Source organism: Colobus angolensis, unplaced genomic scaffold (assembly GCF_000951035.1).
Source record: "Colobus angolensis palliatus isolate OR3802 unplaced genomic scaffold, Cang.pa_1.0 Scaffold169, whole genome shotgun sequence".
Lineage (NCBI taxonomy): Eukaryota > Metazoa > Chordata > Mammalia > Primates > Cercopithecidae > Colobus > Colobus angolensis.
In genome coordinates, this window is record NW_012114810.1 from 3,501,404 (window position 1) to 3,511,840 (window position 10,437).

At 37.5% G+C, this 10,437-nt stretch overlaps 1 protein-coding gene across 1 annotated transcript in view; it reads right to left on the bottom strand.

Moving 5' to 3' along the window:
- LOC105508922 (small proline-rich protein 2B) overlaps window positions 1-10,437 on the bottom strand; it is a 19,710-nt gene that overhangs the window by 7,754 nt on the left and 1,519 nt on the right. The window lies entirely within an intron of this gene.

Below are 10,437 nucleotides of genomic sequence, written 5' to 3' on the forward strand. Positions count from 1 at the left end.
TCAGCCTCCCGAGAAGCTGAGACTACAGGCACCTGCCACCATGCCCAGCTAATTTTTTTTTTTTTTTGTATTTTTAGTAGAGACAGAGTTTCACCATTTTTGCCAGGATGGTCTTGATCTCCTGACCTCGTGATCCGCCCACCTCGGCCTCCCAAAGTGCTGGGATTACAGGTGTGAGCCACCGCGCCTGGCCCAATTTTTATTTTCTACAAGATTTAAAATGCAAATGAATACAATAGAATTACAAATCTATGTTAGCAAACACACAATATATAGAGATGTAATTTGTGAATGCAACAAAAAAACAGGATAGTATTGTATGAGTCTTTTTTTTTTTTTTTTTTAACACAGTCTCACTGCATCACCCAGGCTGGAATGCAGTGGCATGATCTTGGCTCACTGCAGCCTCCACTTCTGGGCTCAAGCAATTACCTTGCCTCATCCTCCTTAGTAATGGAATTACAGGCATGTGCTACCACACTTAGTTAATTTTTGTATTTTTAGTAGAGACAGAGTTTCGCCATGTTGACGAGGCTGGGTATGAGTCCAATTTTTGGTGCAATTGGAATTAAACGGGTTCTAATTCAAATTAAATTACTATAACTTCAGGATATTCTATATTATCCCCATTGAAATGACAAAAATAGTTTCGAGTATACACAAAAGATAAAGCCAATAAAATCATTTTACTACAAAAAATCCAATAAACATAAATCAGACAGTATTGAAAAACAAACATTATACAGAAAACAGTAAATGAAGAAAGAAGACCTTTCTTATCAGTAATTACTTTAAATGTAAATGAATTAAATTCTCCCCAACAACACAAATTGGAAGAATGAATTTAAAAAAAGTTCAGCTGTTTGTTGTTTACAAGAGACTAACTTTACGGCTAAAGACACAAAGAAGGTGAAAGTAATAGGATGGAAAAAGATATTTCATGTAACTAGTAGCCTAAAAAGACCAGAGGTAGCTACACTAACATCAGACATACTTAACTTTAAGTTGAGAACTGTTATAAGAGACTACAAAACACATGTATATTGATAGAGATTTATTCACCAAGAAAATATAAAAGTTATAAACATACATTTACCAAACATCAGAAATACAAAATATATGAAGATATGGTGAGAGAAATTAAAAGAAGTTCATAGGTCTATAATAAATGTTGAAAACTCAAATAATTCACTCTCAAAAATGACTAGAATAATAGAAGTTCGAAAAAATAGAGGACTTAGATATATAAGCCAATCAGACCAAATAGACAAATATAGAACACTCCACCCAACAGCAGCAGGATACACCTTAAAGTTTTCTCAAGAGAACATGGAAGAACACTCTCCAGGATAGACTACCTATTAGGCTACAGAACAAGTTAATATATTTTAAAAGACTAAAATCATACAATGTACTTTTCCAATCTCAATGGAATAAAAGTAAAAATCTACAACCAAATTAAAAGAGAAAACTTCACAAATTTGTGGAAATTAAACAACACACTCTTAAACAACCAACAAGTCAAATATGAAAACATAGGGAAAGTGAGAAATCACTTGAGACTAGTGACAACAAAACACATCATACCATGGGTTGAAGCAGAAAGCAGTGCTAACAGAGAAATTTATAGCCATAACCACATACATTTTTAATGAAAAAAAAAGATCTCAGATCAATAACTTCATGTTACACTTGGGAAGCTACAAAAAGTAAAGTAAGCTAAACCCCAAAAAAGAAAATGTGAGCCTAAAGTAGGTTAGTAATAAAGGAAAAGCAAACAGTAGAGAAAAATCAATAAAACCATGTTTTATTTCTTTGAACAAGTCACAAAATTGACAAACCTTTAGACAGATTAACTACAGGAATAAAAAAACAATGTAAGACTCAAATACCTAAAATCTTAAAAGAGATTAGGGACATTACTACTGATTTTACAGAAATGAAAAAATTTGAAGAGAAATATATATATAATTCTATGTCAGCTTATTGGATAACCCAGTTGAAATGAACAAAATCTTAGAAATATACTGTCTACCAAACCAAATCATGGAAAAAATAGATAATTTGAATAGATATATAATAAGTAAGGAAATTGAATCACTAATCTAAAATCTCATGAGAAAGAAAAGTGTTGAACCAGAAGGATTTACTGCAGAAGTATGTACCAATCCTTTTCAAAACATTTCAAAAAAGAAAACTGAAAATAGAGACTACTTCCCGTCTTGTTCCATGAAGCCCACCAAAACTCTGATACAAAAACCAGACAATGCACTGCAAGAAATGAAAACTACTAGCCAACATTCCATGTGAATATTGATGCAAAAAAGGCTCAGAAACATTTAGCATACCAGACAATTCCTGTGGCTCTGAACAAGATGGCCAACTGGGTGCAGCCAGATGGAACAGCTACCACTAAGGGACTGAGATGACAGGTGCACTTCTAACATATATTCAGAGGGAAGGCACTGAGAGTGAACCAAGGGAAGACCCAGAAACAAGGCTGAAAAGAGAGAATGTTGGGAGCCCTGCACAGGGACACTACACACCAGGACTGGTTCCTGGCCTCCAGTGACTCCAGAGGAACAGCTGAGATAAACTGCTAGGGAGCAACCCACTCTCACCAAAAGCCTCTGGAATCCCAGGAGAAGGAGACTCCCTCAACCACTAGGGACACTCCAGTTGACAGAGAGAGCTGCTTAGAGAAGTGACAGGGGCAGCGTGCCAGCTCATGTAGAGCCCAAAGGGTTTGGTTAGGGAGTGTCTGTAGTGGAGCAGGGCCAGGGATGGCCATCTCCCTAGGCTCAACTTACTCACCTAGGAGACTTTAGGCCCTGGGGAACTGTTGGACCTGAACTCTGCAGGGCAATCTTGCCCTTCAGATGGGGCCAGTCTGACCTGAGCACTCTCTGGTCAGTTGGTCTCTCCTGGGGTGCCAGCCTGGATGCACCTGCTTCCAGGACAAACTGAGATGATCTTGGGACTCACATCATAGCTTCTGAGCTGGCCAATCACAGCTGACAAGTGGAGAACTCCAGCAGGACAGCCGCCCATAGTCACCCCCCAGCCCATCAGCTCACTCCACACACTGCAGCTTCCCCTGGGCCCAAAGCAACACCCAAGATCACTTTGCCAGCCAGCATGTGTGGGCATCAATGGGTTTTGCTTTCCTCTCCCTACCAGTACATGTGAGTGTGTGCCTCCTGCCCTGTCACTGCTGCAGCGAGAGTACAGTCTGCTTTCTTCTCCCTTGTGAGGGCCGTTGCAGTCACAGAGCCAGCCAGCCCCAATCCTGCCACTAAACTGCCCATACCAGTATATACACTTATGCGAACACTGCCATGGGAGTGAAACTAGGCACTGAAAACAGTGGAAACTCCTGAACCCCAAACAACCACCCCTAACTGCAGCACACAGAAAAAGCACACAACCTGTACCTGTCAGCACCCTACTGCATACCAACTAAATGTGACAACATACACAGTCACCAACAGGGACCCCCTACACTCCCAAAACTCATTGCCTCCACCACTGTAGAGAACATCCCCACAGAGGCAAGTAGCCTAGCACCTGCAAGAATCCTGCCCACAGCCCAATAGTAGGCACCTTGCTGTGCTGCCATTGCTCCTAGCACACACGAACAAGAATGGATCCCACTGCCACCACACTGCAAAACACTTTAGTTGACAGTACCCATCAGAATGTAGTGACTAGGGGTCAGGGAGCATCCCAGCCTCCATAGCACAGTGGATTTCTAACCTGGGTGAGCCAAAGAACAAAGTCAAGCCTGATACAGTTCCCTCAGAGTTACGGCATGCAGTCCAGGAGTAGGGAACTGAGTGTTGAGACCTAAAATCTTTCAGAAATGAAGTCAGTCATCTGAATTTATGCTATACCACAATCAAAACCCAAGGTTATCAAATGAGATAAAAGAAACTAAAACCCATCCAAATGTCAGCTACTTCAAAGATTAAAGGAATATAAGCACATGAAGATAAGAAGGAATCAGCACAAGAACTCTGACAACTCAAAAAGCCAGAGTATCTTTGTTCCTCCAAACAACCACACAACCTCTCTAGCAAGGGTTCCGAACTGGCCCAAGGTGGCTGAAGTGGCATAAATGGAATTTTGAATATGGATAGGAAGGAATGTCATTGAGATGTAGGAGTATATTGAAACCCAATCCAAGGAAGCTAAGAATCACAATAAAACAACACAGGAGCTGACAGACAACATAGCCAGTATAGAAAAGGGCATAACCCACCTGACAGAGCTGAAAAACACTACAAAATTTATTGTTTGTTATGTTCTAATGCTATCACATGCAATAATAACTGAATAGACCAAGCAGAGAAAAGAATCCCAGAGCTCAAATACTGACTTTCTGAAATAAGACAACCAGATGAGAAAAGAGAGAAACTAGTGAAAAGGAAGGAATGCAGCCTCAGATAAATATGGTATTTTGTAAAGACATCTAATCTGTGATTCACTGGTGTTGCTGAAAGAGATGGGAAGAATGTACTCAACTTGGAAACGTATTTCAAAATATTATCCATGAGAACTTCCCCAACCTAGCTAGAGGAGTAGACATTCAAATTCAGAAAATGGAAAGAACCCTAGTAAGATACTGCAGAAGAACATCAACTGCAAGATATATAATCATCAGATTCTTCAAGGTCAATGAAAGAATAAATGCTAAAGGCAAGTAGAAAGAATGGTCAGGTCACCTACATAGGGAAGTCCCTCAGACTAAAAGCAGACCTCTCAGCAGAAACCGTACAAGCAAGAAGAGATTGGGAGCCAATATACAACATTCTTAGAAAAAAGATACCAACCCAGAATTCCATGTCTAGTCAAACTCAGTTTCATAAGTTAAAGAGAAAAAAGGATCATTTTCAGACAAGCTAATGCTGAGAGAATTGGTTATCACCAGGCCTGCATTACTACAGCTCCTAAAGGGAGCACTAAATATAGAAAGAAAACACAATTACCTGCAACTACAGAAACACTTTAGTACACACCAGTGACACTATAAGGCAACCACATAAACAAGTTTGCAGAATAACCAGCTAATATCATGATGCAATGAAATCCATGTGTATCAACACTAACCTTGAATGTGAATGGACTAAATGCCCCAATTAAAACACAGAGTGGCAAGCTGGAAAAATAACCAAGGGCCACTGGTATGCTGTCTTCAAGAGACCAGTCTCACATACAATGACCCACATAGGCTTAAAGGGATGGAGAAAAATCTACCAAACAAATGAAAAACAGAAAAAATGCTGAGGTTGCAATCCTAATTTCAGACAAAAGAGACATTAAACCAACAAACATCAAAAAGGCCTCCAAATAGCATTACATAATGGTAAAGGGTTTAAATCAACAAGAAGACCTAACTCTCTTAAATACATGTGAACCCAACACAGGAGAACTCAGATTTATAAATCAAGTTCTTAGAGACCTTCAAAGAGACTTAGACTCCCACATAATAATAGTGAGAGACTGAAACATCACATGGACAGTATTAGACACATCATAGAGACAGAAAATTAACAATGCTATTCACCACCAAAACTCAGCACTGGATCAAATGCACCTGCTAATAATCTACAACTGTCCACCTGAAAACAACAGAATATATATTCTTCTCATTGCCACGTGGCACATAGTCTAAAATTCATCACTTGATAGGAAATAAAACACTCCTCAGCAAATACAAAAGCACTGAAGTCATAATAACCAATTTCTAAACCACAGCTGAATAAAATTAGAAATCAAGACTAAGAAATTAACTCCAAAACATACAATTACTTAGAAATTCAATAACCTGCTTCTGAATGTCTTTGGGGAAATCAAATTAAGGAAAAAATCAAGAAGTTCTTAAGTTACAACATACCAGAATCTCTGGGACACAGCTAAACAGTGTTAAGAGGGAAATTTATAGCACTATAACATGGTGAAACCCCATCTCTACTAAAAATACGAAAAATTAACCAGCCGTGGTGGTGGGCACCTGTAGTCCCAGCCACTCAGAAGACTGAGGCAGGAGAATTGCTTGAACCAGGGAGGCAGAGGTTGCAGTGAGCTGAGATCGTGCCACTGTACTCCAGCCTGGGCAACAAAGCGAGACTCCATCTCAAAAAAAAACAAGTTAGAAAGATCTCAGTGTAAAAAACATAACATCACAACTAAAAGAACTAGAGAACCAAGAGAAAACCAACTGCAAAACAAGATTATAAGAACTAACTAAAATCAGAGCCAAACTGAAGGACATTGAGACACACACACAAAAAAAAACATTCAAAAGATCAATAAATCTAGGAGATGCTTCTTAAAAAAACTGATGAAATAAATAGACTGCAGGCTAGATGAATAAAGAAGAAAAGAGGGAAGATACAAATGAATGCAATTACAAATGACAAAGGGGATATTACCACGGACTCCACAGAAATACAAATAAAAATCAGAATATTATGAACACCTCTATGTACATAAGTTAAAAATGTAGAAGAAGTAAATACATTCTTGGAAACATACATCCTCCAAATCCTGAGCCAGGAAGAATTTGAGTTTGTGAAAGGACCAATAATGAACTCCAAAGTTGAATCAGTAATAAATAGCCTACTAATCAAAATAAGACCAGGACAAGACAAATTCACAGCTGAATTCTACCAGCTGTGCAAACAAGAGCTTATATCATTCCTGCTGGAACTATTCCAAAATATTGAGGAGGAACTCCTCTCTAACTCATTCTGTGAGGCCAGCATCACCCTGATACCAAAACCTGGCAAAGACACAACAAAAAAAGAAAACTTCAGGCCAATATCCTTGACGAGCATCAGTGCAAAAATCCTTAAAAAAATACTGGCAAACTGAATCCAGCAACACATCAGAAAGCTTATCTACCACAATCAAGTTGGCTTTACCCTTGGGATGCAAGGTTGGTTCAACATATGCAAATCAAAAACTGTGATTCATCACATAAACAAAACTAAAGACAAAAATCACATGATTATCTCAATATATGCTGAAAAAGCTATCCATGAAACTCAACAACCTTTTAAGTTAAAAACTCTCAAACTAGATATTAAAGAAACAGACCTCAAAACAAGAAAAGCCGTCTATGGCAGACCCACAGTCAACATCATACAGAATGGGGAAAAATTGGAGGCATACTAGCACAAGAGAAGGATGCCCTCTCTCACCACTCCTATTCAACATAATATGGGAAGTCCTGGCCAGAGCAATCAGAGAAGATAAGGAAATAAAGAGCATCAAAAGAGAAAGAGGGTAAGTCAAACTATTTCTGTTTGTACATGACATGATTCTATATCTAGAAAACCCTATGGCCAATGACCAAAAGCGTCTTGCAACTGAAAAACAACTTCAGCAACGTTTCTGGATTCAAAATCAATGTACAAAAATTGCTTTCACTCCTATACACCAACAACCAAGACAAGAGTCAAATCAGGAACACATTCCCATTCACAATTGCTACAAAAAGGATAAAATACCTAGGTATATAGATAACCAGAGAGGTGAAAGAACTCTACAAGGAGAATTATAAAACACTACTGAAATAGATCAGTGGTGACACAAACAAATGGAAAAACATTTCATACTCATGAATAGGAAGAATCAATATCGTTAAAAGGGCCATACTGTCCAATTTGCAGATTCAATGTGACTCCTCTCAAACTACCAATGAAGTTCTTCACAAAACTAGAAAAAAAAACTATTTAAAAATTTTAAAATTCATCAAAAATCAGCCCAAATAGACAAGGTAATCCTAAGCAAAGAGAACAAAGCTGGAGGCATCATGCTACCCAGCTACAAGCTATACTACAAGGCTACCATAAACAAAACAGCACAGTACTCATGGAAAAACAGACACATAGACTAATGTAACAGAATAGGAAATGCAGAAATAAGACAACACACCCTCTAAAAATGTGTCAAAGACAAGCAATGGGAAAAGCACTTTCTGTTCAATAAATGGTGCTGGGATAACTGGCTAACCATATGCAGAAGATTGAAACTGGATACCTTCCTTACATCATATACAAAAATCAACTCAAGATGGATTAAAGACTTAAATGTAGAACCCAAAACTATAAAAACTCTGGAAAACAACCTAGGCAATACTTTTCTGGACACAGGAACTAGCAAAGATTTCATGATGAAGATGTCAAAAGCAACTGAAAAAAATTGACAAATGGGATCTAGTTAAACTAAAGAGCTTCTGCATAGTGAAGGAAACTATCAAAAAAGTAAACAGACAACCAAAAGAATGGGATAAAAATTTTGCAAGGTACACATCTTATAAAGGTCTAATATCCAGGATCCATGAGGAATTTGAACAAATTTACAAAAGAAAAAAAAAAGCAGCCCCATTGAAAAGTGGGCAAAAGCGCTACAGGAACAGACACTTTCAAAAGGAGACATACATGTGGCCAAGAAGCATATGAATAAAAGTTCAGTGTTTCGGATCACTGGAGAAATACAAATCAAAACCACAATGAGATACAGTCTCACACCACTCAGGTGGCTATTACTAAATTGTCAAGAAAAAAGAGGTGCTAGAGGGTTGTAGAGAAAAGTAAACACTCATACACTGTTTGTGGGAGTGTAGATTTATTCAAACACTATGGAATACAATGTGGCAATTACTCAAAGAACTAAAATTAAAGAAAAGAACTACCATTAAAACCAGCAATCCAATTACTTGGTATATACCCAAAGGAATATAAACAATTCTATCATAAAGATTCATGAACGTGTTATGTTCATTGCAGCACTATTCATAATAGCAAAGACAAGGAATCAAACTAAGTGCCCATTAGTGATAAACTACATAAAGAAAAAGTGTACATACACACCATGAAATACTATGCAGTCATAAGAAGAAATCAGACTGTATGCTCTACAGGTTCATGGATGGAGCTGAAGGCCACTATCCTTAAAAACTAATGCAGAAACAAAAAAACCAAATATGGCATGTTCTCACTTATAACAGCAAGTTAAATAATGAGAACACATGGACACATAGAGGGGAACAGCGGACAATGAGGCCTACCACAGGGTGGAGGTTATGGGGAAGAAAGGGATCAGGAAAAATAACTAATGGGTACTACAATTAATACCTGGGTGACAAAATAGCTTTATGAAAAACTCCTGTGATACAAGTTTAACTGTATAACAAACCTGCACATGTACCCCGGAACTTAAAGTAAAAATTTAAAAAATAGCTGATGCCAAAGAGGATGCAAAGGAAAATGTCTTATATGCTCTTGGTGGGAATGTAAATTAGTACAGCCAATATGGAAAACAGTAAGATTTCTCCAAAAAATCAAAAATAGAATTATCTTTCAATCCAGCAATCCAACTACTGTGTATCTATCCAAAGGAATATAATTCAGATTATAAAAGGGATGCCTAAACTCCCATGGTTATTGCAGCACTATTCACAATAGCAAAGATGTGTAACGTAAGCATCCATTAACAAATGAATGGATGAAGAGAAGATTGTACATACAGGCAATGAAATACTATTCCATTGTAATAAAAAGAATGCAATCCTGTCATTGGAAGCAACATAGATTCAACTGGAGGTCGTTATGTTAAGTAAACTAAATCAAGCAGAGAAAGACAAATATTACATGTTTTTACTCATATGTGGGAGCTACAAAAGTTGATCTATAAAGACAGAGAGTAGAATGATAGATACCAGAAGCCAGGAAGGGTGTTCAGTGATGGAGAATGAAAACACACTGGTTAATGAGTACAAACATACAGATATATAAAAAGAGTACGTTTTAACATCTGATAGCAGAGTACGGTGATTACAGTTTACAACAACATATTGTATTTTTCAAAATAGGTAGAAGAGAGGAAAGTAAATGTTTTCAACAAAGACAGAAATGATAAATGCTCAAGGTGATGAATGCCATAAAGTTCCTAATATCCTGACTTTATCATTACACATTTGATCCATGTAACAAAATATCACATGTACCCTAAAAATGTCTATAGGTATTAGGAATCAGTAAAAAATAACAAAACAGAGTCTTCTTGTTTTCTACATTAGTTACATCCAAGCCACTCTCTTGCTGGAACAAATATGGTGGTGGTTGTAATGGGGAGTGATAATGATGATGATGATGATGGTGGTGGTGGTGGTGGTGGTAATGGTGGAAAAAATGATACCTTGCTGCAAATAAACTTCTATCAAAAGACAGTTAATTATGTGTCAGGCATTGTGCCAACAAAATTTCAGATAGTAATTCAATTTTATGCCTTAGACTAGTTTGTTAGGTAAAAGTTGTATTGCTCACTTTACAGTAAAGCGATTGACATTCAGAGTAGTTGAATAATATGTTCCTCAAATCAATTAAACACTAATTAAGGAAAACTGAAAGGGGTTTAAATAATACAGAC